This window comes from Sapajus apella, unplaced genomic scaffold, assembly GCF_009761245.1.
Source record: "Sapajus apella isolate SASKATOON/1434 unplaced genomic scaffold, GSC_monkey_1.0 scaffold7, whole genome shotgun sequence".
Taxonomy (NCBI): Eukaryota; Metazoa; Chordata; class Mammalia; order Primates; family Cebidae; genus Sapajus; species Sapajus apella.
This window is the reverse complement of record NW_022436947.1, coordinates 44,469,586-44,475,401: the sequence shown is the minus strand read 5'-3', so window position 1 is coordinate 44,475,401 and position 5,816 is coordinate 44,469,586. Positions and strand designations below refer to the sequence as shown.

The window sequence follows — 5,816 nt, the reverse complement described above, 5'->3', positions numbered from 1 at the left end:
ATGTTAAGTCAAAGAAATACAAAGCCAGACATTACACTAAATTTCTGAATTTATTACACTAAAAAGAGTGAAACCTAGGGAAAGTTACCTACTTTATAGAAGAAAGAAAGACCTGCAAAAGCAGGTTGGATTATCATGTTTGGATGTGCAGCATCTGCTAACTGAAGCAGACATGCACTGTACTCATCCCTGCCCTGCATCCTAGATCCCACCCCCCCCCCCCCCCACAATCTATCATATACAAAGTATTGTGGATAGGATCCCAAGTGCTTCCAGACAACCCACTGGATGTAGTTGGTGTGATGCACTTGTGTGAAGTGTAAGATATAAAAAAGTCCCTTTCAATCTTCATTCAAGTTCTGCTATAGAAGAAAATTGGTAGCCAAATTGATGTTCTCTCACAAATGAAATATGCTCCTGTGACACATCTTTCAGGAAATCCTAATGCCTTTAACCTTTCTGTAGCTTCTTTATCTTAAGGTTACTTGAATGTGGCTCATAGGACCACTTCCAACTTTGCAGTTCCTCTCCTGCCACTTCCACCTTTCCTCCATGACCACCAGCTTCTTGAACTAGTTCATTTACCATCTGAATAAAATGTTCCTGGTGTGGGCTGATTTGCTGCAGCAATTAACCTATCCGTTATAGCAATGCTGGAAAAGCAGGGAAGGATTCTATTGAGTAATTTGCCTTATCTGTCAAAACTGAGGATTATTCTATAAAAGTTCATGGGGATGATCTCCAGAACTTGTAGTTGTTGCTGTCATAGTTGCAGCAGCTGAAGACCGAGGCGCCTAGTACTACCTGCTTGAGGAAGGCTCAACCACAGCCTGACTTTTTCTACCTCCAGAAATTCCTGTTAAGACATACTCCACTGCTCTGTCAGGATTGTTGAAAATGGCTCTCAGGGCCACAATTACTTGCTCTTGTTTATAGCCCATGGACATGGTCTTGGTTTCAGTTATCATATTCTCATAGGACTAACGTTTTACAGGTGCCCTTGCATTTTCAAAAAAGTTTTTTGCTTGTTTGTCTGTTTTTTTTAGACAGAATTTTGCTCATATTGCCTAGGCTGGAGTGTAATGACACAATTTTGGCTCATCACAACCTCCACCTCCCGAGTTCAAGCTATTCTCCTGCCTCAGCCTCCCGAGTAGCTGGGATTACAGGCATGTGCAACCACGCCCCGCTAATTTTGTATTTTCAGTGGACTTGGGGTTTCTCCATGTTGGTCAGGCTGCTCCTGAACTCCCAGCCTCAGGTGATCCACCTGCCTTGGCCTCCCAAGGTGCTGGGATTATAGGCAGAGCCACTGAGCCTGGCCTAAAAAAGGTTTGACGGAAAAGAATCCCCTGGTGTACTCTCAGTTGATGTTGGGCTAGTAGCCACTGGTGTTTCTGCTGACCTCTCTGCAGGTTTATCTTGTTTCATGGCACCAGCAGGTACGTGTTCAGCACATGCTGTTGTTGGTGCTGGAGTGATAGACATGGGTGTAGATGTGGGAGCCAAGGCAGAGGGGAGGGTTGTGGCCTGAGCCACAGCAGCTTCTGTGGAGGAAGTAACTGCACAGTGGTGGCAGGATTTGATTGCTGAGTTGTAGCTGAAGCTGGTATTGTCGCTGCTTTGGGTTTTGTCACCATAAACTTACCAAGTTTACATTTTTTGAGAGCAGTATCATCATTGAGGATTTTGCCAGCATGAAATAATTCTGACCTGCTACCAGAAAGTCATCTTTCGTCTTTTCAGATTCACTCTTATTTTTCAGTACTTTCACTGTGTCTTCAGAATCAATGTTGATCTTGTAGGTTGATTGCCTAAGTCTTTAGGGTAACCTGTGTGGTGCACCTCACAGCTCTACTGCAGGGCCATTGCTGGTGCCGACCAGGCTGGCTCTGTGGCTTGGCCAGGCCTTGGGGTCATCTGCGCTCCTTGCACTCTGAAAAGGAAGTTGGTGGGGGCTGGGTGTTTATCATATTCACCCAGCTGGGTGGCCTTACAAATAGCCCAGGCCCCAGGTCATGCTGATGCCTCCTCGACTGTGGCTTTCTGTGTGAACAAGTGCACTGAGTCTGCAGGAGGCATGAGGAGGTCTGTGACATAAGAGAATCCACTAGCCCACGGCGCAGGATGATGGTTGTCATCATCATGACTTGCCCCTCAGTATTAGATGAATTCTTAAGGTGACTCCAGTGATCCCCACCTCCTAGTGTTCATGCCCTGTGTGATCCTCTTCACTTGAGTGTGGGTGAGACACGTGACCTCCTTCTAGCTAATTGACAATGGCAAAGGTGATGGGATATATATGTTTATGTCTATGTGATTACATGATATTAGATTGTAGGGCTCATCTTTTTGGACTCTCTCCCTTGTTCACTTTCAGAAACTAGAGGCTATGTTGGGGAGCCCCACATAACAAGAATCCCTGGGAGACCTGTAGGACAGAGGGCAGGCTTTGGAGTAACAGGCTTTAAAAAACTGAAACCCTCAATCCTACAGTTGCAAGAAGCAGAATTTTACCAGCAACTTGAGTAAGCTTGGAAGCAGATTCTTCCCTTGCATAGCCTGCAATGAAACCTCAGCTCCAGCAGACACCGATTGCAGCCTTGCTAGACCCTGAGCAGAGGACCCTAGCTAAGCTTCGTCAGCCTCCTTCCACAGAAACTATGAGTTAATTAATGTGTTGTTTTAAGTCACTGAGTTTGTGGTAATGGTTCCTCAGTGATAGAGAACTAACATATCTAAAAGAAAAGTAAACCATAGTTCATAGATTCAATATCTGTAAACTTGGAGTAAGAATATTCATAACGATTTTTTAAAAATGCATGTTTACAAGGCAGGGCAACATAGCAAGACACCATCCTAAAAAATAAATTAATTAAATTAACGAGGCATGTTGGCACATGCTTGTAGTCACCATTACTTAGCAGGCTGAGGTGGGAGGATTGCTAGAGCCCAGGATGTCAAGGTTGCAGTGAGATGTGATGACACTACTGCACTCCAGCCTGGGTGACAGAGTGAGACCCTGACTAATAAGTAAATAAATAAATAAAGCATTTTCAAAGTAAACTATTTAGAAATAAATGTTAGTAAAGTTGGTGATGGAGAAGAGTAGGTCTTGGACAGAGGGAAATTATTATAGACATGGACAAGATTGAAATGAAAGTTATAGGCCATTTTTTTTTAGTTTTTGGTTTTTTTTTTCTATTTGCATATTTTTTTATGAGAGCTGAACAATGAGCAGTGATTTGTGACATGGAAGCATCACCTACCTATTTAGTGATGTGATGGCAGCAGTGGCCTGACAATAGCAATTTGAAAAGAAAGATGAAGTATAGAAAAAGAGAGTCAAAGGGATGTTAAAGAATGCTTTGCTGTAACAGAAAAGAGACTGCTGAGGAGATAGATAGTATAGAGAAAAGGAGTTTAAAGGAAGATTGCTCTTTTTCTTTTTCTTTTTAATATGAAGACGAGCACATTGATATGTATATTTTAAGAAAGAGAAAGAGGATAAGTGACTTATAATGTAAAGTTTTTAAGAAGTGGGAAGAAATAGAGTTCAGCCTATAGCTAGAAATATGAATGGCAGGCTGGGCTCAGTGGCTCATACCTGTAATCCCAGCATTTTGGAAGGCTGAGGCCGAAGCGAGGAGGATCGCCTGAGGTCAGGAGTTCGAGACCAGCCTGGCCAAGATGGTGAAACCCCATCTCTTCTAAAAATACAAAAATTAGCTGGGCCCAGTGGTGGATACATAATTTCAGCTGCTTAGGAGGCTGAGGTAGGAGAATTGCTTGAACTCAGGAGGCAGAGGTTGCAGTGAGCCTAGATGATGCCACCGCATTCTAGCCTGGGTGACAGAGCAAGACTCCAACTCAAAAAAAAAAAAAAAAAAAAAAAAAAAGAATGAAAAGAAAAGAAAAAAGAAACATCAATGGCATAGTAGTAAGCTTGTAGCTTTTTCCATGAAATAGACATCCAGGTTATATGCTATAAGTGAGGAAAGATTTTGGGAAAGGTGGCTTACACATTGGAGAAGAAATGTTTTGGGAAAATCACTGAGAAGAGGAGGCTATGAGTTTAACAGCAGAGGATCCTAAATTTGCTGGATGGTGAAGACGGCCCAAGTGAGTTACTGTTTATACCTTTAGTGTAACTTCCATCCTCCTTGTCATGGCTTGTTGAGACAATGCCTAGCTACTTTGGATCTAGACATAGAGAAAGCAGGTGTATAACTCCTTTCCCACACTGCTATGAAGACGTACCTGAGCCTTGGTAATTTATAAAGAAAAGAAATGTAATTGACTCACAAAGGTAATTTATAAAGAAAAGGGGTTTAACTGACTCACAAATAAGGTTGTAAAATGAAAGAGAGAGAGAATTAGATATATTCTGCATAGCTGGGGAGACCACAGGAAACTTAGAATCAGGATGGAAGGCACCTCTTCACAGGGCAGCAGAGGAAAGGAGTGCCAGACACATATAAAACCATCATATCTCATGAGAACTCACTCACTATCATGAGAACAGTATGGGGGAGCTGCCTTATGATTCAATGACCTCCCCCTGGGTCCCTCTCAGACACATGGGGATTACGGGATTACAATTCAAGATGAGATTTGGGTGGGGTACAAAGCTAAACCATATCATTAGGTAACCACGTTAATCCAGGGCTGTGTTTTGCCCAATGGTTAAGGAATAAGAGAAAGAGACTAAGGAATTTAGGTTATCGGCAATAGGATTATTAAAATAGGGAAATCTTAGAATTAAGCAGGATAAAGAGGAAGAAAAGATTAGAGAGGTTGATGGATTGGAAGAAAGTCAAAAGGTAAGTAATCTAAAGGTTCTGATGAGATATTAACTGTCTTTTATTCTGAGAGAGAATATTGTCTTTCTGCAGAGGTCATTCATTTCATTAATGAGAATGAAGAAGTATTAGGTTGCTACCTACATCTCTTCAACAGTACACAGGAGACATTGCATATTTACAGCAATGGCTTTGAAGACATGAAACATTAGGAATAATACAAGAGCTAAGCTATTTCAATCCTGAAAAATCAATATGCTTTTTATACTGTTGTCAGAAGTACCTATAGGAGGTGGGGTTTTTTGTTTTGACAGAGTCTTGCTCTGTCACCAGGCTGGAGTGCAGTGGTACCATCTCAGCTCACTGCAACCTCCATCTCTTGGGTTCAAGTGATTCTCCTGCCTCCCGAGTAGCTGAGACCACAGGCGCATGCCACCATGCCCAGCTAATTTTTGTATTTTTAGTAGAGACAGGGTTTCACAACGTTGGCCAGGATGGTCTCGATCTGTTGACCTTGTGATCTGCCCACCTTGGCCTCCCAAATTCCTTGGATTACAAGCGTGAGCCACCAGCCAGGAGACAGTTTTTAAGAGAAAAAAATAACCCACTGTTCAAATGGTACAAACAAAACAGCTAACATATTTATAAAATTTCATGCAGATCTTTTCATAACCCAAAAATTAAAACAGGAAAACTTATTTAAATATGCTAATATTAAAAGGAAGACCATATACAAATACAGAAATATTTGTATATAAAAAGTCTAAGTATAATCATATGGGTTTCAAAACATTTATTCTACTTAAGTTTACTCAGTATTACTACATCTATGATAAAGGTGATAGAAAATAATGCTCAGAAAAAGCTAAATATTTTGATCAAGGGCACCACCCAGCCACACAATATTAAAGCAGGCTTCAACACATGCTCTTTTACTCTAAATATTTGTTTAGAATTTTTTTCCAACTAAAAACATTATTACAGATACTTGTAGATAGTTGAAATTTGTCTTTG

At 41.4% G+C, this 5,816-nt stretch overlaps 1 pseudogene; it reads right to left on the bottom strand.

Moving 5' to 3' along the window:
- Positions 1 to 341: 341 nt before the first annotated feature.
- On the bottom strand, positions 342 to 1,655 carry LOC116550028 (annotated as a pseudogene).
- Between the last annotated feature and the right edge of the window lie 4,161 nt (positions 1,656 to 5,816).